At 43.5% G+C, this 23,312-nt stretch overlaps 1 protein-coding gene across 1 annotated transcript in view; it reads left to right on the top strand.

The window, feature by feature from the left end:
- The window catches only part of RASSF8 (Ras association domain family member 8), a 69,271-nt gene that overhangs the window by 22,594 nt on the left and 23,365 nt on the right, over window positions 1-23,312 (top strand). The window contains exon 2 of the mRNA XM_026043262.1: window positions 11,239-11,335. The gene's annotated coding sequence lies outside the window, so the exon portion shown is untranslated. The remainder of the gene's footprint in view (window positions 1-11,238; window positions 11,336-23,312) is intronic.

A 23,312-nucleotide genomic window follows, 5' to 3' on the forward strand; every position in this document is an offset into this window, starting at 1 on the left:
CACTGACTTGGGTGCTTTGTTTTGCTGCCTTGTTGTGGGGAGGGAAGGGTTCTTGGTGTCTTAATCCATGAACTGAGGAATGTTATATAGGGGAGCCAGGAGGAAACGGAGAGGGCAGGGAGTAGGGTACTGTTCTTGAGGGGGGAAAACTGTCCTATGCTTTAAGGTGTTATTGGCACCATAGATATGCATTTGAAGTGGGTAAAAGGCTTGTTTGGGTATGGAAAGAAATGCGAAGACTGGTGATTTCAATCTGGTATGCAGCATACTGGGATAAATAAAGGAAGCAGCCACGGGCCTTTGGAAAGGATGCAGGACTTCTATCTCTGGTCCTTGTGTCTGTTTAGAGCTGTCTACTTCCACACTTCACTTTGTCCTGTGCAATGTAATTAGCAGAAGGAAGGCTGCACTCTAGAAGCTAACAGGTGGGGGTTAAAATAACCACACTGGCCTTGCAGAATAACTGAAACTAATGCTTCAGCCCTCTGGAAAATCACTGCTGTTTTGTATCGAAAGGGTCACATGGAAATACAAGGTGAGATCTAACGGTCCTGCTAAAACTGCAGACCAAAACGGTTTAAACTTGCAAAAAGCTGCAGTGACTGTTTAGTTCTGGTTTCTTTGTTCATTCTTCTTCTGTGTGATATGGATTTTACAAACCATCTCACCCGAGTACCTGTAAAACCGGGATAAATCATTCTGCAGAACATCACCATGTACATAGTCTCTGAAAGCAAAAAAAGGAACATTGCTCATTTGCAAAAATGGCAGCAGACTCTCAGGATTTCTTCTAAATAAAACAGGCTCTCTAGAATTTGACTACAAATTGCTGCAGTGAACAAACAGAAGCTGCCTGGCAGTGTCTAAAAAGCAAAGAATCGCTTCCAGAACTAGAATTCCTGCTGTTGGAGAGAAATCAAGGGACTGCTGGGTGCTGTCCTGGCTGTGAAGGCAGCCTGTATGTTAAACTACTACTACCTTGCAATTAGTTCAGTGCCTACGTATGCTCAGTGGCAAAGAAAGTGGACTATTTTTGGTGACCATCTTGACATCATTTGAATATGGATTATGTAGTTTACTTGCCTAACTCTAACACTTTTCCAGATAGTTGCGTGATGAATGGCCTGCATGCTTTAGCTTGCATTGTAGGTCCATAAAAATGGGCTACAAGTTAACTCTTTTTTTTGACTACAACCCAGATTGGATGGAAGATGTGAATATGTACATTTCTAGTCAGAATTTCTGCTGTTATTTCACTACTTCAGTATCACTTTACTGTGTTACCTCAGTCTGTTTCTGTTTTTACACTCTTTATTAAGTATGCTTTTTTCTTCATATGCGTTGCTGCAAAATGCTTAGCCATATGTAGACATGGCAAGAGTTTGTATTAATAATCAAGGATGAAATTAGACCATTTGTTTCAGACGGTAGGACAGACAACTAAAGGGACAGGAGTGTTTATGTTAAACCTATAGAACAGATTTTGGCTAATCATGAGCTTAAATACTGTGGGTAAGGGGGGGAAAAAACCTCCAAATTTTACAAATTCTCGGCAAAAAGACAAATTGTCCTTGTGACTTCACTGCTCTACTGGCATGTTGGGCAATTGCTTTGTCAAGTAAGCCTGAATGTATAGAGCTGCAGCAGTAATGTACACAGCTACAGCAGTCAAGGCAGTGGTTTCTGACCGAGGTCTATGGCTAGCACTAGGCAGGGACCTCAGCTTTGTCCTGCTTTGAAGTCTGCTAGAGGAAATAAAAATAAAACTACTATTGGTGAGTGTAAAGTTCCTGCRTGTGCTGCCTTAAGACAGGACTTGCTGGCAACAGTAGAAAATTTCTTGTTCCWGTGCTGTTACTCTAGCGCAGTTTCAGACAGAGTTGGGCAGAACAGGTGAGGAGATCAGAAAATCAGGTAGAACCTGAACACTCTGGATGAGTTTTGGTGGTTCTTTGTTATATCAACATCCCTTTAACCAACAATTCAGTAATTGCCTTTTATTTTGGTTTGTTTTGGGGAGTGGGGGAAAATAATGTCTCYTGTCTATAAGCCCTGTAATTATATAGCAGGGTCCTCTTGGCTTATGTGTTGGGGTTCTTTAGAATATCTYGTAAAAACAAAATGAATGAAAATCCGATTGTCTCCTTTTTCTCAACACCTGGAATTCTAACATGGAAATCTATTAAATGATTTTGAGCTTGTTGCTACTAGAGAAGTACAGAAAGCAATGCCTTTCGGGTGCTCAAAAAAMCGAAAATGTACAGGCAGAACTCTAAAGATGGTGGCACAGGACTCCCTAGCACTTGGTTTTCAAGGTTTCAGTACAGTCTAGAGAGCTCTGGGATACAAGGCTTGTGGAGGGAAGAGGGAGGAACTTGATGTTGGATTTCGGGACACTAACTGATGCAACTGTTTCCTTTTCCCCTCCTAAGAAAAGCAGAATAACAGTAGCAAGATGCAATATCTAATGTAGAAAAGGTGGTTAAAACTGTTGCTTCTCTTATCACAGCATACATGAAAATTCCTATTTTGGAGTTGTACAGACTAGTTGTCTGCTAACTTAKATGTGCCTGGCAGGATATCTGAGGTGAGGGGTGTAGCGAAAGTAGAGCCACAAGCAGAGCCAAGACTGAAGGATGTAGTGACAGGGTGGATGATTTTTCTGTTGATGCTTTTTTGGTCTGAGTAGGAGGAGGAGAACAGTGAACTTGTTAGATTTATGCTGTGGCTGGCTGCTATTGCAGTCTAAGCGCAATAGAAAATGTAAACAAGCTGGTCTTCCTTATCTTGACCTCATAATGTGTGTTGCTTCTGCATCAGCCTTTTCCTGGAGGAAAAGGCAGTAGGCAAAATAGGTTGATATAGATGCCCTATAGTACTGTAACTTCAAAAATATGTGATGCTTCTCCAGATGGTTAAAATAGTCAGCTATGGTCAGAATAGTGAGCTTGGGTGGAAATACTCTGCCTCTCTGCTGCTACCCCTAAATGTCCCTGCTATCCCTTCTTAAATTCCATTTAGACCTTTTGTAAGAGGATATGATCTCATATCTATAGCCCATTGTCTACCATGCTTGCTAGAGAGATTTGAATCAAGGATGTTGCCTATACTGACTGACTGAGAAAGGAAGTCGGAGATAGGGAAGCTTGCTGCTATTTTTTCTGCTTTACTTTTTTCCTTTTTTTTCCTTTTTCCTGCTAGGGGCTAAATGAAAATCCCAGATTTATCATTACATAGGTCACTATGTAGCTGGTAAAGGGTAACTCTTTGATTAACAGTGATGAGAAAATAATGAGGACCATATGCCCCAGATGTAGAAGGTCCCCTTTGCTTGCAGCAACCATGTCTTCTTCACTGCCCTTCCCAAAGCAAACAGACTTTCACCCCTACCTCAAGGTACTTACAAATCCATCTGTATTCTGGATAGGATGGTGTGGGTTTTTTTGCATGTGACCTCCAGGTTAAAAATTCATAGCTGTTAGTTCAGTATGAAATCTGTGGTCTTTCAGAATTACCATTACCTTGATAAAAACATAAGCTAATATTGTGTATATGTCATTGCCCTATAGAACTGACCCGAATGTTCTGACCTTGTTAAAACTACAGATGTGTCTCCTTGGAGATAATGACTCAATCTTTTGAGATTACTGTTGCCATATTTTTTCCTTTATGGCTAATTGCTACTTAACTTCAGCAAAGACAAAAGGGGCTTTCATTTCAAGATTTCCTGCTTGTAATCAAGGCTTCGACTTTCCTGTGTTTGAACAAAAAAGACTTTTCAAAAGCCAGCTCTTTCCCTCTGCCCCATGCCACTTCTCCATAATGTCTTTTTCACTGTCACAAGCTGCTGCTTGTTTCTCCTGAACTGCTTCTTAACAAGGGATTAGTTTGCCTCACATAAATGGTGACATAGTTCCAGTCATTGCTTACCAAACCATCGAAGAACCATGAAGAAAACAGTATGTTTTGCTGTCRTAAGATGTAAGGTTAAAAAGAATTGTCAGTTTGCCAATCCTGTTTTCTCCTCACGTGAGTGAAGGTGTCGTGCTTATTTTAGAAGTGTGAGTTTGAAAGAGATGGCTTGGGTTTGGTGGTAGTTACTTGCTCTTCCCAGTTCTCCTTTRTACTACAGACTACTTGGTAATAAAAGATTAGGTCAGAAGGCTTTGGGAGAACATCAGTGAGAAGAGATTCATGCAAAGATGTCACACAGATGTTATACCGAGACTGCCAGGGCTTGTCTACGTGTCAGACTATTGCTCACTGCTGCTCTTCCATATGGACACTACTAATACCAAGAGCAAATTGGAAACCATCAAAGGGTATTTCAGAGCTCTGGGGATGGTGATCAAAGGCTGGGAGCCCAGGTCATTTTTCTTCTTAATCCCTCTAGTGAGGGGGAAGGATGGGATGAGGAGTAGATGGATTTTCCAAATTAACTGGCGACATCACTGATGTTGGCAACAGGGTTTTGGTTTCTACAACCATGGGAGCTGATGGGAAGACATGGGATCCATCTCACCAAGAGGAACATGTGGGTCRTTGCCAACAGCTTGGCCAGCATGGTAAAGATGGCTTTAAAGAAGGAAAGATGAGGGAAAGGGGGAGTTGGAGGAGATCAGGTCAGGATGCCTGCAGTGGGTGCATGCAGCTGGGGAAGTGCACATGGGACATGACTATGGAAGATCTTCTTGCACACCTGCTGCGAAACCTGCCTGCTCAGTTACCTCCCTAAAATGCCTGTCCACCAATGCATACAACAGAAAAGGGAAGAACTGGAAATCAGTGTCACAGAGCCGTGATCTCATTGCAATTAAAGCTACGGTGGGATAGCTCAYGTGCCTGGGGTGCTATCTGGGATGGCCACGTGCTGTTTAGGAAAGGCAGGTCAGGAAGGCAAGTTGAGGGAGTCGCTCTTGGTGCAACTGGAAGGTGTGGAGCTCTGACTAGAGGAGGGTGAAGAATGAGTTGAGAGCTTATGAGTAAGGATGAAAATGCAGGCTTGTGTGGGAGTCATTTTGGGGGTGTTTACTGCAGGCTGTATGAGAAGCCTGAGGAAGCTGATGAGGCCTTCTATAGGCAGCTGGAAGTAGCCTCATGATCCCAGCCTGTGATTCTCATGGGACTCTTCAACCATTGTGGTATCTCTGGAATAATAACACAGCAAGGCACAAACAGTTCTGGTGGTTCCTGCAGAGCAGTGATGATGACTTTTTGACATAGGTGGTAGAAAGGTGCTGCTGGACCTGGTACTAAGAAACAAAGAACGACTGGTTGGAGATGTGARGGCTGGAGGCAACCTTGACTGCAATGACCATGAACTGGTGGAGTTCAGGATCCTGTGAGGAAGAAGCAACTCCTGGCAAAGCTCAAACACAAGAAAGAAGCATATGTTATATGGAAACAGGGACAGACTACTTGGGATAAATACAGGAATGTTGGCAGAGTATATGGAGATGCAACAAGGAAGGCTAAGGCCCATTTGGAATGAAATCTAACAGGGAGTCAAGGACAAGGAGGACTTCTTCGAATTCCTCAGTAGCAAAAGGAAGACTAAGGAAAATGTGAACCCACTGCTGAATGGAGTGGGTGCCCTAGTGGCAAAGGATGTGGAGAAGGAAGTTACTGAAGACCTTCTTTGCTAAGGTTGGCCCTCTGGAATCCCAGGCCCTGGAGACAGGAGTGGAAGTCTGGAGGAAGGAAGATCTACTCTTGGCCAGGGAGCATAGGATTAGAGAACTTTTAGACAAACCTGGCACCCTCAAATCCATGAGCCCCCAGAGAAGGACCAGCGAGTCCTTGTGGACAAGTTTACCATGAGCTGGCAACATGCTCTTGAGGCCAAGAAGGCCAGTGGTATCCAGGAGTGCACTGGGAAGTGTGCAGGTCAAGGGAGATGATTCCTCACCTCCACTCGGTCCTGGTGAGGTCCCCCTGGAGTGCTCTGTCCAGGCTCCCCAGTGCCAAAGACATGGAGCTGTTAGAGAGGATATAGCCACGCAGATGGTGAGGGGACTTGAGCATGTAGGCTGAGAGAGCTGGAGCTGTTTAGCAAAGAGAAGACTGAGGGTGAATCCTATCACCAYATAAGCACTGCAAGGGAGTTGTAGGATGGGGCCAGACTCCTTTCACTGTTGGCCAACAGTAGGACAACAGACAGTGGCCACAAACACACATGGGCAGTTCCATGTGAATCTGAGGAAAAGCTTCTTAATGGTGAGGGTGACGGGGTACTGAAACAGGTTGCCCACAGAGGTGGTGGAGTTGTCTTTCTGGAGCTATTTAAAAGCAACCTGGCGCCGATGCTGTGCAAGGCGCTGTAGGTGTCCCTGCTTGTGTGGAGGGCTGGAATAGCTGAACTCGAGAGGTCCCTTCCTACCCCAACCTTTCTGTGATCCTCCAAACTCAGATCCCACTCTTTCATATTCTGTAAAATGGGGACTGCCATATCCATCTTATTAGGTTTGCGGCTACTGCTTTTTTGATAGTGTCGTCATATACCAAATTAGATAATTAATTGCCCCTGCCCTCCCCCTTTTCACATTGTCCTAGCACCTTTAAATTCCTCACATCTCCCTCCTGGCAACCTCCCCCTTCTCCTTGCTGGGTAGACTCCRAAGTGTGATGGAAATCACTGCTTGGGATACACAGGGATCACAGACGTCTGTGTTTGTCTCCAAGTGACATCAGAGAGTATAAGAATAGATCTGCTTCAAAAGCCTTTGCAAACAACTATTTACTTGTTTTCTGTACCTTTGAGTTCAGTTTCTTAGCCTCTTAGAGCCTACTGGGGATCTAGAAGTAATAACTTAAGAATAACTTTTAATATCTTTTTTTGTCTTATGTATTTTTTTGGTAATTAAAACTTTTTGACACAGTGGGACACTTTAGTAAAATAGTTTGGATCTATATGAATAAATTTAATAATTTTGACTAGGCTGATTACTCTCTTCCTGTATCTTCTTTTTTTTTATTTATTTTATTTTATTTTTTTATTTTAACACTAAAATGTCAGGGTCTCCTTCCACAAATAAGTAATGGAGTTAGGACTCCGGTCTCTACAGGGTTACTGCATGGAAGCAAAGTGTTTTCTGTGTCATTTCTGTCAACTCCTTCCCCTCCCACCATAAAATACAAAAAAGAAAAAAAATCTACTGAAGGGTCTCAATTGAAGAAAAGTCTCTTCCTCCCTCCAACAGCAACTTGATTAATGGATTTATTGTTTGTACAGATTTTTGTCGGGAAGCCATATGGCTGGTGGAGAACAAAGAGGAAGCGGCTGATGTTGAGAGTCAAATGTAATAGGGTCCCTAAGGACGGAATGTGGCTCTTAGGCCTTCTCCTTCCCACTCCCTTCGCAAGGGGGCTGAGAGGGGGCTGCGCGCCTCAGTGGGGCTGAGGATAATGGTGCTTTATTTGGGAGGCAGCATTGCTCCCTGCTGCTGGTCACCATCCCAGCTCCTCCATTCGCAGGTTAGAAACGAGCCCCGCTTTTCCTTCAGTGCAAAGTAGCCTGGGCTAGCTAACAAGGAAGCCTTGCTGACGTTTGCAGCAGATGAAGACTGTYCTACGTCTCGAAACAGAGCTCCAGCCATCCAGACTGAGGCGGCATTTCTTTCCTTCGCTCTCTGCCCTTCCCTCCCTGAGAGAAATTGGAGATTTAAATTAATTTTTCCAATCTGACATGTGCATGGGGAGCTTGATAAGTAACTGGGGCTCCAGAGCTCATGCTATCATGTGGCACGGCTTTGACTGTGACAGTTACTTGGTGGATGAACCTGAGAAGAGAATCAGAGGCAACGTTCTGTCATGTAACTGCAGCAACTGTGTTAAACACCTTGACCAAACTCTTCCTCCAGGGAAATTACGGCTTCTCTGCTGAGATGCATAAACCTCTTTCTGTTCATTTTGGTGCTAAAACGAAATATGTGTGAACCTTTGCTAACGGTTGGAGGGTTCACAGAGGCTGGAGAGCACAAAAAATCACTTGAGAGCCAGATTCTGATACTTCAGAATGGCTTCATTCCCACTAATCTGAGCTATTGTAGTTAATTATATTAATTGCATTTTATAGCAAGTGGTGAAGGAGTTTATTACCCAGAGGGCTGTAATAAATTAACTCATGTTATAGGCATATAGAGCTTTGAATTACCCTATCTGTGTAATACTACACTATATTTTAAAAGCATTAAAAAGGACTGTGCAACTCATGTTGTGGACCTTGCTTACCACTGTGTGCAGACGGATGCTAAAATCTCTTACTTCCTATACTTGGCTCTTGCATAAGACAAACGGATCTTCCCCAAGGCAATTCTGGCTCCTGAGTTCTGTGGCAGTGCCTGCATGAAGGAGTGCAGGCATCTGGAGGAGAAAAAATATACAAAAGATCTTAAACAGGGCCTGGACTGACTGCAGCGAGGGCAGAAGGAACAGGCACGAACCTGCATGTGTTGAGCGGGCAGAAAGCTGAGTGCAGGTAACTAAACTAAGGTGCACACCCAGCAAGTGTGTACCTCTTATAGCAGATGCCTTGAGTACGGCGAACACTTAGGGGAKGAGTGGTGTAGCTGCAAGCTACTAAGTTGGGAAAGATTTTTCCATCCCTGAATCCCCTCATCTGCACTGTCTACCACAGCAGCTGGGATCCAGGTTGCTCTAGTGAATGCGCAGCAGCCTCTTTCACTGAAAAATTTCCATCATCATCTGTCAGGAACRTCCTGTTTCTGGCCCCGTTGTTGCTACTCAGTAAAGTTATGAAGTTCTTCCTTATGCCCTGTCTATGCAAGGCAGATAAGCAAATAGCACGGCCAATTTCTTAATACATGTATCAGTCTCCTAGGGATTCCTTTAGATGGCAATTTATTCTCACTGGAACGTGGAGCTATTACTTTCCCAGCTGCTTCCAAGAAGTCTCTGTCCTTCCTGGAATCCTGCACAAGAAGATTCGTGCTGGCAAGGCATATTTTCCCGAAGTGATTAGGAGGGGACTGCAAAGCAATAGAGCTTTGACTGCTGCCCTTCCAGCTCYGCATGCAAGTTGTGGAAAGCAGTTTGGTTTAGTACAAACACCTCCACTGTGTAAAAGCTGTTGGATTTAAAGTGTCTACTGTAAGTGCAGTGCTAAACTTGAAATTTAGAAGCTCAAATTCCGTTCTTTGTCCCTGGAAAAGTATGTGCCTCCAGACTGAAAGCCAGGCTGATTGGGAGGTAAAGTTAAATGCTTAAAATTGGTGTGCTGGGGAAAGCCTGTCTGCCTTTATGCCTTCCCATCTAAAGATATYCAGTTTTTATACCCTTATCCTCAGGATCACTGGAGGCAGAGGAGGAAGTCGTTAAAATGGAAGCAGCAATAAATCAAAGTTACCAAAAATAAGCATCTACAAAGGCTGTTCATTAGCCTGTGCTAATGAGGGAGCAGTCATTCCCCTGGATGGCGGGAGGTGTGAGAGGGTAGCTCTCTGCGCAGGTCTATGACCAAGCAGGTGCTTGTGGACTCGTGTTCAAACTGAGGGAGTGTTCCACACTGCTATGTGCTTCTCTGGGTTGAATTTGTGTGCAGGGTGGGTTTGTAATTCTTTCTTTTATTCAACTCATCACAAACTTTGAGCTTTTCAGGATAAGCAGCTTATCGCATGTTGAAGCAATGCTAATTAAGTCTTTGGGTATTGGACTCTTACCCATAGCTGTTTCTGTTTCATGAGACCTGCTTTCTTTTTGTTTTCCCATCCTGTTTTTTTCTAAAAGCCTTTGGCGTTCTCACTGCTACCGTAACTCCATTTTATTAGACACCTACATTATGGTATTTATTGACTTTTGAGTTTGTAAACCACAAACGCCGTACTTGAGTTGTGTCAAAAACCCTTTGGTACTGAGCTGTGAGAGTASATCACCCCTCTGCTTGCTTTCAGCCATCCATTCACAGCAGCGATTTTCTTGAGGTTTAAAAGACAAAAATGTTCCTATCCAGATCCYAGTCTTAAATTAGATAAAAGAGGAAAACTGAGGTGATCCATCCATCCACTCTTTGGTTCTGGTTGCCCTTAATGCTTTCGTGGAATATGCAAGGTGCTTGACTCCAGCATCCGTGGAGCAAGCGTGATAAGTTAGATGTTAAACAAACACCAGTAGGAGTATGTGGAGGTTCTGCATTTAATGAATATGGCTTTATGAATGAAAGCTAAGCAGTTAAGATTGTGCTGTTGAAAACAACTTTGTATGTACCTTAATGTCTACTGCTCCTGGGAGCCCTAGGTCAAGCCTTTTGTCAGACTGGTAGACATAACTACCCGCCTAAGTGTTCAACGTACAGTGYGTGTGAGACAGTGTTTCAGAACTGGCTAGTCCCTCTTAGATCTTTAAGAGGTCTTGCTTTATGGCCCTCTCATGTCACCCTTCCACTGGAGTTGCTGCTTATTGAGTCTTTCAGTAAAGCTCTGACAGGCACTAGGAGAAAACTGGTTTGCCTTCTCAGAACTTAGCCTGACAGCAGTGGAAGAAGAGAGACCAAAAGACTAGAGGAAACTTCTCACTTCAGAGCTTTTCCTCTGCACTGCTATCAAACTGCAAATAGTAGATATGTTCCATTAGCACATCTATTATGTGTTATAATATGGGATATCCCATATTATTATGGGATTATGATATGGGATCAGGCAGCATTTGCAAGTTGGGCACAACGATGGAGCTGAGCATCATTTTAGTAAGCAGCCCATCAAATTTGGTCTCAGCTTTTAACCAGCAGTTTATGATATGTTACCCTTTGCTTATCTTTTGATTTTTCTTTACATGCAATAGACACCATTTACCATTACAAGAGAGTAGTTCTAGAGAACCTGGGGGTTTTTACATCTGGAGCCTCTCTGCTGTGAGGACTGTTTTCTTTAAAATGAAAACTATTGCACAAGCCTCTTTCCTAAACTCAAGTCTTTAGAATTTAGCAGTGATAGATGCTCGTGACTACCTAATAGCACTTAGCTTTTGGTAATATTCTGGAAGGTTTTTCAAATWGTGTCTCTGCTATTTAGTTAGAGCACAAAAATGGCACACCAGCTATAAAATGTAGCAAAATAAGATCTGTATTCCATACTTTTAGCCTTTAAGCTTGTATATGTTTGGGTGGAAACTGGATTTTCAAAACCTTTATAGGAAGGGGAGGGAATACAATTTTACCTTCACCAAGGCAGTTTTACTACTGTATATAAATGTTTCTTCTTTTCTTTTTTTTTTTTTTTTCTATAGCAACTCATCTTCTCAGCAGAGTTGGTGCTTGTACCTGAAGTAGAAGCCTGTGTCAAGCCCGCTGCATAAGCACATTCCTGTCCATCTTCACCTGCAGGTATGAAGTTGTGACAAAAGAATTTTCAAACAAGATTTTTCCTTCTCCCTCCTAGAAGTATTTGCATATACAACATGAAAAGAACTATAAAGCTTAAAAATAAATACACATTTATATATATATGTGTGTGTGTACATATATATATGTATGTATATATGTGTGTGTGTGTGTGTGTATATATATTTAAAAATAACCATCATGTGCACATATATGACTTTCCAGTGGTTTGACAGGGAGACCCAAGGCTAACTTGCTACCGGGACTGACTTGCTGTCTGTGGGACAAGGTTTTTCATTTGTTGGGCAGTTCTGTTTGTCAGCCCTCCTTGGGCATCAGCCCTGTGCTGGCCACACTAGGATGGGAAGACAGGAGTTCTTGCTGAACTGAAAGAGAACTACAGCTCCTGCTGTGGGAAAGAAACAGTTACATAATGTCATGCTTATACTGAGGACTAACTACATTTGCTGTTAGGCACGTAACATATCCAGCTCAGTTAAATATTGCTAACTAGCGCAGAGTCGTGTTGAGGATGTGCTGCATGTGCCCTTGACCCTGGGCACATTGTGCTTGAAGCCTATTGCCCCATGTTCACCCACACATCGGGTCCAGAATGTATCTTCAGGATACAATCTTTCAGGATTGTATCTTCTTTCTAATTGATTTGCCAGAAATCTCTACTCTGTGGAGTCTTTACTTCCTTTGAGGACGGGGTTGTGCTGTTTTCCTTTCAAATACTTTTTGTAAAAGTATTATGTCCATGTGTTTTGCTGCTGCTGTTTTGTTTTGTTTTTTAAGACACTGAGCAGTGCAATTGTCTTCTGTTCTTCACATGACTGCATTTAAAACATGGGGYTCGATACAAAGAGGCATCTTCAGCTGTGAAACTGGTTCTTGTCAGGAAAASATATCATAGGCTACTGTTAAGCTTCCTTGATGTATCTCCTTGGATGTTGTCGATGTTGTTAATTTTTAGKGTATTGGAGAGAATTTTGAACTTCATACTATAAAAAATACATTTTTTTTTAAGTGCTCATAGGCTACTCCACCATAGGCTGCATCCCTTTCAGGGTTTTTTTTTCTATTTTATGTATAACATACCGCTGTACTGCAAGCATACAGTATTTTGCAGGAGCATTCTGTTCATGATTCAAGAAGCTGAGGAACCAGTATGTTAAAATAGAATATAATGGTTTTTTTGGCTAATTACTGAAAAGATAGTTTCGCTAGTGTTTTAATTCTGTGCATCTAAAGTAGAGGCAGACAGAAATGTATAGCAGCAGCTTTTTTAATTGTGAAAAAACACGGAAGTGCACTGTTATTGATGTTCCTTCCAGCCCTGTAAAGGTAGGCAGTAATACAGTGTGACTGAAAGATACCTGCTTCTGTTGTCCGTGATAATATGGTGTTAGTGTTAAGCAGGAAGAAAAAGAAATATATATACACACAGCATTCCAAGAAGGCTTCGTCCCCCTTATATATGTATGTATGTCTGCATGTATTCRTAGTATGTAATTTGAAAGGTATGTGCACACACAGACAGCTTTTCTTGGAGTCTAGACTGACACTGTCTTGGAGATTTTTTGTCTGCTCATTAAAGGATTTTCAGTCTCACACTGTAATCCTGTATATGAATGAAGGGTAGTTGCACTGAATGAACCAGCAGGCAGTTTGGGAAGATACRGGGCTCTTATTTTCTTCCAGGTGGCATTCAGCCAGATCACATCTGTATGTTAACCTGTAGCTCCGGGGAACTGAGGAGGTGCTGGTATTGCACCGTRTTCTCTTTTGCCAAGGTAAAAATACTTAAGTACTTGTGACTACTACTTAAATAAATTCCTTTCAGTGGAGCAAATCCACAGCTAGATGCCAGGTAACTGGAAAAACTGGTGCTTTTTTTTTTGCCACTTTGCAATTATCCGTGCGAGTTACTCTCTCTAGAACATTTTATTGTTCGAGAAGAAAAATAAAGTGCCTGCAGAAAACTCGTCAAGGTGGTGTTTAACTCTTCCCATGTGAAGACAGATACCTGTTTGCCTTGACTTGTTCTTAATAAACTATATYTTTCCCCATAAGCATCTCTAACATAATATCACCATATGACTGCAGTTCGTGGTCTGTAATGAGGCTCAAGGCAAAGGGTCACCCACCAATGTGAGTGGTTAAAGCAGTTGTCCCCAGCTGAAATCTGGGATCATGATAGAGTTGTGTAACCAACACCTTACTAAGTGGCAGTCAACAAATAAATTTAAAATGTTAAAGATATTAAAGAATAGAAAGCAATACAAAATGTGATTATACACCTATATAAAATATGTGATTCATGCATTTTGGACACTGTTTCAGTCCTGGTTCCCCCATCCTGGAAACAACATAGTAGAACTGGAAAATGAGTAGATGGTGRAAAGGAGGATTAGAAACATGAGTGATTTGGCAAGCTAGGGCTTTGCAGCCCAGAAGAGAGAGCTTAGCGTGGAGGAATAGGAGGAAAGCCTACAGCATCACCAAGGAAATGAATGGGGCTCACTTGATTCCTGATTGCAGCACAAGAATCGGAGACGTCAGGCGAGGCTGATAGGAACCTAGCTCAGAACAAACATAAGGAGATGGTTTCTCACACTACAGGCAGTAGCYCTGTTGAGCTCCTTTCTCCAGGGAGCCATGGAGAGTAGAAGAKAAACCCAACTGAGGTTTCCCACCTGCAAGTCTCCAAGCCAAGAGCAGTGGGAGGGCGGCTGTGTGTTCTGAAGCACTTGCTGCGTTTTTGTGCTTCCCTAGGTGCCTGCTTGTGACTCCAGGTTTGTTTTTGCCAGCTAGGAATTTGCATGTCTGCCTTGTCTTCTGGTTTCATGAGGCAAGGTCTCAGCCTTTGCCACAACATCTGTTAGAGGTGTTAGTTTCTGTCCCATGTTCTTCTGAAGGGGCATTGTGCTTCCAGCTTGTGCTGTTTCTTCATGCAGTTCACACAGAACAACCCTGTGCTGTGGCTTTTTAGCAGTGGAAGCAGTTGTTTCCTCTTGAATGTTGCAGTAAATTGGTTGCAGTTGTTCTCCAACTGCTTACCAGGAGAAGTAAGCTTCTGCTAGTAAGAAGGATGTTCCTTCATCTAGGCCCTTTCTTTAAAAAAAAAAAAAAAAAATCAAATCATAAAAGTCTTAGTCACCTTCAAGGATGATTAATCTCCTTATCAGAGCTTCACAAAGATCTGCCCTGCAAAGCTGGTAGCAGGGACCTGCTTGCAGAATGACTAATCCCCTTTGGAAACAGGTTAATGGGCTGGATGAAGCCTTGGTCTTGGTCCAGCGTGCCTGCTTTATTGCTCTTCGGGTGCTATAGGTTCCCTTTCCAATGAAATTGTCTTTACAGCTTTGCAAGGAAATGGTTCAAGTCAAGATCTCCCCTGTGAACAGTAGGTGGTTTTAGACAGCCGTGCTTTCTCCATGAAACTTTTTCATTTGTAAATTAATATTTTGATCCTGTGTCTAGCTCATTTCCAGGCTTTTTTTAGTCACTTTTTTCTTCTTCTACAACCTAACCTTAAATGTGAAAAGTGGGCAAAATTGACTTGTTTCAACTTAAGACAGACATATGCATAATTCTCATTTCAGCTCTACCAGATTTCTAAACTGAAGAATAGTTGTCACCTTTTCCTTTGAGTGACACTTAAGACACTGTCACCTTGTTTGCTCCTTGTTCATTTGTGTAGTGATTCTTGACTGGGTGAGGAGCCCGCTCTTCGAGTTGGCAGCCTAGCCTTCTCAAACTGCCTTTTCCTTTTCTTTTCCATGACCAAGAGAAGTTGTGCACCTGCTGATCCACTGCACGTGCGCTCCTGCACAGAGAGGAGCTCTTATATTCCCTTGGATGCTTGAGAAGACACAGAACAGATTTTGTTGTGATATTGCTGAAGGAGCCCTCAGCCTCCACCTCTGTCTTCCAACTGAGTTTGGGGGCCCGTGTTGTGTGAAAATGTGTGAGGGCATCTGTCTCAGGCCCTCCTGAAATAAGAAATGCTTTTCCTGCTGCCTGAACTCAGACCCAGGTGTGGCCCCTTCTAGAGCCACTGCGTTATGTGAGCAGCGTGCAAATTGCATCATTTGAAGGTCCCAGCTTGTGAGCCAGGAGGAGTCACTGCAGCATAAGGAGCTCCCTTCCCCTTCCCCTTCCCCTTCCCCTTCTTCCCCTTCCCCAGTACTCTACAGAAAGATATCTGGYACAGAGCTTTTCTGCAAGTGAGAAAAGTTCTGGTTGGTGTGAGAAATAATCTCAAAGGAGAAGTGTTACCTCTCATGTTTTTCTTGCTTCTTACATGTCTCAACTTRGTGTATACCCTGTTCTCATCCTACCTTTGAGTTGAGGCAGTACAGAAAAGGAAAAACTCAGATTGTTTTGAGAATGTTCCCCTTCCAAGAGTTGAATTTTGCGTTATTCTTTGGATTACAAGAAATGCCTTTCAGCCCCCTTGTSTCACCTTTCCTTCCTTGCTGCAGGATACAATGTACCGCTTGTTCCCTCGCGAAGTGTTGCAGCTTTTTAATGACCTTGTACTTGCTCGTACTGGTGAGATAGCAGAGCTGAAGCTGAAGATACCGTGGTAGCTGCATCTGTGCTTTTTTCCCTTTTCCTCGTTTTCTTATTACTTTTAACTTCTTGCTTTCTAGTTTGGGGCCCTTTCTACTTTTCCTATGTAAATATATCTTTACATGAGTCTCAGAGACTGCGTATGCACATCTAAATGGTTTGCTTACATTTGTGGCAGGCACCTGACCTTCAAACCCTCTGAGTGCATTTGAAGCTGAACAATATGACCATTCTTCTGAGGAGATATACTGGATTGAAGATGAGTTTCTGGTAGCAGTTTTTCAGACTTGGAATTCATCATTTTCTTGTCAGTCATGGGCAAAATAGGAACAGTACGTGAGTTGAGGGAGTGTGTGTGGACCAAGGACAGAAGGATGGGTAACGAATGTGTGCACTTGTATGGGAATGCCTCTTCCATGCAGATGTGGGAAAACCTTGTATTTCTACTTCAAAAATGGATGATTCCTGCTCTACTAGTTAGGACATGGGTCAACCCCTGCTGTTGCAAACAAACAATTTCATCATCTTGTTTGTGAATTCATTGAAATTTGTCTTAAGAACAGCTAGGTTTGTTCATAGCAAAACCTGGCCCCACCACTTTCGGGCCAGCTTTCTGTTTAAGACAGAAAATTAAAAATAGGGTGTTTTTAACTCACTTTCTGAACAAAATGAACATTACAACTTTTGTTTCAAGTTTTCCCTTCAGTTTGAACTACTAGCAAGGAAAGGACTTGCTAGAACTTGTGCTAAGTTTTCATTTCAATAGTGAGCACAGTTCCATGTAAGGAGATGAAGTTCAAGCGCGCTCCCTTGCTAGAGAGCGTGTGAATCCACATTTCTACCACAAACGGGCTACAGAAATTTTGGGGATGAATCTCCTTGGTTTGATGCATTGACTCCTGCCTGACTTGTCTTTGGGAGACTACTGCAGGTTGGGTCCCAGCTAGAGCAAGCACTTTGTTGTGCAGATAAAATAGCAGAGTGTCTAGAATGGCTTTATTTGGAAAATCTAGTAACTCTTATGGTTATGATGGTTTCTTGGGACGTGGGGGATGTTACCTCACTTCCCTGGCTAAGGGTCCTTTAGAGCAGGGCATATGCAAGAGAGTGCTGTATGTACTCATGGGTGGAAGATAGTCTCTCCTAGCCCCCAGTGATGATCTCCATAGATTGCGCGGTACACTTTGGGAAGCAGCGCCTACGGGAACGAGAAAACGTTTCTGACTCGAAGAATGGCTGAAGCAGTTGCTTTCTGCCCTGTGGCAGGGGGAAGGAAACACTTTCCTATCTAGAGAGGATGGCCCATATTGGAGTATAGGCTGGTGTGGCTGCTCATGTTCCCTGGCTTGTTTTTCAGACACTATTCTGAACATCTGCTGTGCAGGTACCTGGTTGCTCCTGTTGGAAGAGCTGCAACAACAGATCGGTCGCAGGGCTTTTCTGAAAGTCTCTGGAGCTGCATGTGTTGTGCCAAAAAGCTTTGCAAATTTATGTCTATTTACATATGCTCGTTAAATGGGTTGTTTCAGCCACCCATGAAATAGCATTGCTAAAATGTACTGTTTTCACAGATTTTCAGAGTGCTTCTTGTAATTTGACTATTGATTCTGAAAAGGAACACGATGCAAGAGTCTTTTATGAGATGGAGAAAGCCATAAATCTTTGTCAGCTACTTATGCAGACTCTACAGCTCACTCCATATACACTTTCTTCACCTTTTTCTCAGAATCACGGAAAATGTTGGTTGGAAGGGTCCTCTGGAGGTCGCCTACCGCAGCATCCTGCTTGAACATGATTAGCGCTGTGTGGAGTCAGCGGTGGGTTTGGTCCCACCTAGTTCTTGAAAGCATCCGAGGGTAAAACCTTTTCCAAGTCACTTGGGTAGCCTGCTGCAGGGCTGCCCTGCCCTCCTAGCAAAGAACTCTTTTCCTAACATCCAGTTTGAACCTCCGTGCTCTCCCCAACTTCCCAGCTCTTTGCAGGCTGGGAACACCCTCTTCTAGCATTATGGGGCTTGATGCATAGTTAGAGGGTATTAACTGCCGTGAATGTTTTACTTTTGATTACTTATTTTTAAAGAGAATTGGCTAAAACAAAATATTTGAAATACCACTGCTAATCTTGTTTTTGACAAATATGTATAAAACCTTTGGATTATACTTGAGGCTACTTTGCCCCTTGCTATACTTGAACAGTGTTTACAATTTTTCTTTTTTGGAGGGAGGCAAGGCGGAGCTTTTTTGCCATTCCCATAGTCAGAGTTATGTTCCAGCTTTTTCTCCTGAATCACAGCGTCRCCAGCACTTGCTGCGGATGCAGGGACCACTGGAAAAGTAAAGYAGAAGTAGCAGTAGTTTCCATCTCACGTCTTATGTGGTCTGAGATAGGTAAAGATAGGATTTCTGTGAGTTATAYATAAAAACTTCCCATTTGCAATTCCATGCTGGCTATATAACTTATCCTTTGTACAGCTGATGCTGAAAGCTATGGTTGAACTGAAAGGAGAACTTTACCTAGAAGATAGAGGAGATAATGCAGTTTTACAGTATCTCAAATGCCTGTATTTTCCTGGAAGATRTATCAAAAGTTGATACAGAATCGTTTAAATCATCAACTTCTCTTTGCTGCTTCAGTCTCAGTAACCTGCTGTGGAAGTGCTTTGCAGAAAGAGGGGGGAGAAAAGACAAAAAAAAAAAAATTAAATAATATTAAAGTGTCATATACTGTTGGGGTCGGTTTACATTCTCTTTTTACTGTGATGTGCAAAGGCTCTTCTGGTAACTGGTGATTCTAAGTTGAGCCCATCAAGTCTTGCTCCTGSTCTCAGAACAGTGAGAACTGCTATCTAAAAATCTAAAACCTTTGCAGCAGGTGCGGTAGGTTTGGATTTTGTGATTCTGCTAAGTCTCAGTAATCTTAAGTGTAGTTCCCCTACCTCGCCTGTCTAGAGAGCTTTCTTCTCTTCAGACAAAAGTGACATGCCTAGCATTGATCAATTGTGTTCTCGAGCAGCAGTAGGCACCTCTGCAGGGACGTGAACGGTTAGACCTGTGAAATGGTGACCTGTAGCACTAGCTCCCCATAAGGACTGTCCCTAGCATTGCCCTGTGCCTGTCTGTACGGAAGCATGGCACCACACTGTGCACCGAGCTGTGTATTTGCTGCCTTGTGCTTGGGCAAGCTGTCTTGAGGCTGAATTCACGAGTTTGGCAGCATCCTTGGACAGCTTCGTTTGGCTCTCACCATATTCGTTTCACTGCTTAGCACGGCTCCCGTGAACATCAACTATAACTGGATGCCACATTCTCCACCAATGACTTCTGACTCCTGGCCCGCTTGGATTGATTCCTGAGATATATGCTGAAGTGGACTTGAATGCAATTCACCTTTCCTCTCTCTAATTAATCTTTACGTTGTGTTTTAGTGCTTCGCTGTTTGTTTAGCTTTCATCTGCAGTAATGAGCAAATGCTTGTGCACAAGCAGTAAGCAGTAATTGCAGCCTGTTGGCTGCTCATGGTTCTTTTTTCTGGGAGTCGTGTAAGTGATTTTGGTGTTGGTTTGGGAAGCTGGGTGTTTCCTTACTTTAGTTTTGCTTGAGGGAGAGTCTACCTAATACCAAGAGCCTTCCTTTATCCCATATTTAGGTGTAGCTTTAGGGCAATTACACAAAGTTAGTGCCTGAAGTTGAGGGCACAGCTTAACTGGCACAGTTCTCCTCTCGTTTCCCATGTCCTTGCAGTGAGCTGGCACTAATGCCATGGCACATAAGTAGGTTAAGAAAGTCCTGTGCAGATTTCATACACGGTATTGGCAAAATGTTCTTCATGCAGGGCTCTTTGCGAAGTTTTGAGGTGAGCCTGTTTGTCTTTTGGTGAGCGTGGAAATGACCTAATTCTGCTGCGGCCTCCTGCAGTTTGGTGAGAACGTGAGTGCTTCCTGCAGCTGCTTGGGCCRAAGCAAACAGCCTTGGCATTTCTGTCTGACAGACAGCTCCAAGGCTAAACCTAACCACAGATTAGATAACTAGGGCTAGGCTTCAAGGCTACGTCCTCCTTCGTAAGAACATGAAGGGCAACTTGACCTCTGAGAACATTTAAAAGGAAAAGACTTTAGGATCTCAACATAAACTACCAATTATGCCATACTGAGCTGGAGCGCCAAGAGCTGCATTTCCTCTCATCTCACAAGGAGAAGTGTCAGCAGAAGTGAGAAATCCTCAGGGTTGTCACTTAGCATGACCAGACTGGAGGTCTAGCTGTTCTGGCTGCTCCCTGGCTACTAAACCCAGGATTCTGTACCTGGGTTTCATGATGATTATTGATTTGCGCTCCTAAGTCTTTGGCCTTATTTGATGCACCACTTAAAGGTGCTTCAAGTGAGATGGTGTTTATCAAAATTTACTTCTCAAGTATTGAATTTTCAGATTCATAAGCTCACGTTTGTTATTAAGCTGCCCTTGTATATTCACAGGCAGGGAAGAATTTTAATAATTTTAGGGTTGGAGGAACCTCTGGCGTTGCGCTAAATGATCCAGCACTCCTCAAAGTGTGTCCCAAAACCAGACCGATGCACTGTTCTGTTGTGGAGTGTTTTCTTTTCAAATTCGCTCTCCCTGTGATATATTGAAGTATCAAAAATTTAAGATTCTCAATAAATTAATTTTAGTTGAATGTTTACTACATACGTATATTTGTCCTCARGTTGTTTTAGTCCTGCCTTGCATTAGTGATTTCAGAATGTGAGATGACTGTTTTTTTGTATAGAGGTTTAAATTTATTTTTCTTTGGATAACACATACATCTGCACATCTGGCGATGCAGCCTTCCCTTGGGATTTGGGCAGCATCCAGAACTACCCCTGCACATTCAGCTCCCTGCCCTCCGGTCACCAAGGAGGAAGGCCGGGTGAAGAGTCTCCCAGGAGCCCAGGCTGATTGTGCAGCCGTGGCCAGCAGTGCCTGTAAGGAAGCCTCCTCTCGCTGTCTTTACCACAGAAAACAATCCTGCAGAGTTGCTTTCATTTTTTTTGCTATTTGCTGCTGTCGAACCTACTACTTTGTAAAGCTGCCCTCTCTGTTCTGCAAGTCAAAAGTAGTAGTAGTTGCAGTTTGGTTTCGAGCCTGAAACCTCGCTGCTCAGATATCTGTTCTGACACCGCTACCCTGAATAATGTTTTTGAAACTGCTCAGGCAGCAATATGTTTATGTTCGGATGCAAAGTTTGGAATTCAAACCCCCTCTTGCTTTTGCCTTTCTGACATAATGTCTGGGGACCGACGGCATGTGGAAGCAAGCCGGAGAACTGAAGCTAGGTTAACAGCTGATCTCTTTGTCCTGCAGGATTTTGTTGAGTGTTTATCCTCTAAAAGGATGTTTTGACAGAGAGCAGCAGTTATTGTGCAGCTGCCAGTGGATTACGGTATTGTTTGCTTAGGACTCGGGAGCCTCGGATTAGATTGCCGCTTGTCGGCGCGGCAGGATGCACCCCATGCTTGCCCATGGAAAGGCTTCGCCCCCTGGCCCGGCAGMGGAGTTTGGGTGAAGTGGCGGCGCTCTCCGCTTTCTGTCGCGCTGGGAGGCAGCCGGCGGCTGCGCGAGCGCCGCTCTGGGCTGCGCTGCACACGTGTGAGCTTTGTGAAAGCACAAGTGTCGGGAGCAGTTYGGGAGCGCTGTGCTCCGGCCCTGGSTTACTCAGTATTAAAGCAGTGCTAAGGTGAGAAAGTTTAGTTACCAGCTTTGAAAACGCTGGAGTTTGGCTAGTTCTGCCGAAATATTTCATCTTACTGGGTCTAGGACCCTAGTGAGCTTTGATRAGCAGAAACTCTGCAGTAGCTGAACAAGTAGGACTTCAGCTTCAAAGCTGTTTTTAATTAAAGGCTTTCTCTTTTGTGGGGACACACAGAGGGTGCTGGAAACTCCCTCTGTGTTTCCACACATGTTAAGCTTCCATGCAGAGATTTTCTTTATTCCTTTGGGAAGGCAAAAGGGGCGGCAGACTTGCTCCCCTACAGAAGATGCAGACATTGCAGTGAAAGCAAGTGCTTTCTCTCTAGCCAGAGACCGAGTGGGACGAAAATGAGAGCTGGAAGTTTAGACTGGAAATTTAGATTTTCTTGCAATCCACATGCAACATGGTTTTATTTTATGACAGAACTCCATTGCATGTTATATTTTGGATAATTTTGGATCTTTAGTTGTTCACTATCTTATCAGTTAGCAGAAACTTTTGGTCGGCATTTCCACTTGGTTTCTTTCCAGCCAAGACTTAGGTTTCGTGCCAGGTAATTGTGCTTCATAAGCCATTATAGCCTCTTAATATTACCTGGCATTTTGGACTTCTATAGCTACCTAGTCTATGATTAATAAGTATTAGAAATACCAGCAGTCAGTTCTCATTTAAAAGAAAACTGACCTGGCTTTTTTGTTAAGATTTCTCACAAGGTTTTAAATCCTTAACCCTACCTCTAATTCACTTGCTCACTGCTCTTAATCCACAGAGTAGGAATTGACAGACATGGATCCTGTTGGAGTATTTGGTAGGAAGCTCACTCACCAAGAGCAGTGGGAAGCAAAAGYGAACTAGTCTTTTTTTCCCGTTTTGAAAGGTAAAAGCAACGTGGCTCTGTGCTCCCCGTGGCGCAGTGTGATTTCAGTCCGCAGGGCACACGAGCCTGGGTCGCAGCATACCAAGCACATGAGCTCTTGTTTTGTTTAACGTGGACTGTTTTGCGTCCCYGGGCCTGGCATCCCAGGCATCTTGTAATTAAGGCCAGAGGCACAAAGCGAAGCTCTAGCACGGTGGGAGGAGTGATGCCCAAACCCCTTATGGTGGGGTGAGTATACTCCCAAAGGACTTGATTAAGGTGCCCGTCTGGATGCTTTCCAGGTGCTCTTAAAGCAGGTCATGGTTTGTCCTGGACTGCTCTCTACAGAGGCACTAGCAGGTGTGAGGAGGAGTTGTGCTGCCCTGAGGTGCCTCAGGAGCCCCTGCAGGAGAGCAGGATCAGATGGACTAGCCCAAAGAGCACTAGTGTCACAACGTGCCRTCTTCACCTGCTTCCAAGCACAGCACAGCAGAAGGAGGGATTCAGAGGAGAATAGCGAGGGTGACCAATAATTTGGAGTTTCTCTTCTATGCGAGTGTAAGAAGTGCTGCTGGAGACCTGCAGAGGCACCATAAAGTAAAAGTGGCAGTGACTGGACAGAAGGTATGAGAAGCAAGAGAAAGGTAGAAATAAGAGCAGAAGGATGAGAAGGATAAGATGGGCAGCTCCTGTGAGATGTTTCTCCTGAGCAGCTATCTGCTGTCATTCGATGAATGCTGCGTGTGCTCTTTGTAAGCCCACTTCCCAAAGGAACGACATGTCCATAGCAATATTACTCTTTGGCATTAGTATTTG

Source organism: Nothoprocta perdicaria, unplaced genomic scaffold, assembly GCF_003342845.1.
Source record: "Nothoprocta perdicaria isolate Ctin4 unplaced genomic scaffold, notPer1 scaffold_324, whole genome shotgun sequence".
Classification (NCBI taxonomy): domain Eukaryota; kingdom Metazoa; phylum Chordata; class Aves; order Tinamiformes; family Tinamidae; genus Nothoprocta; species Nothoprocta perdicaria.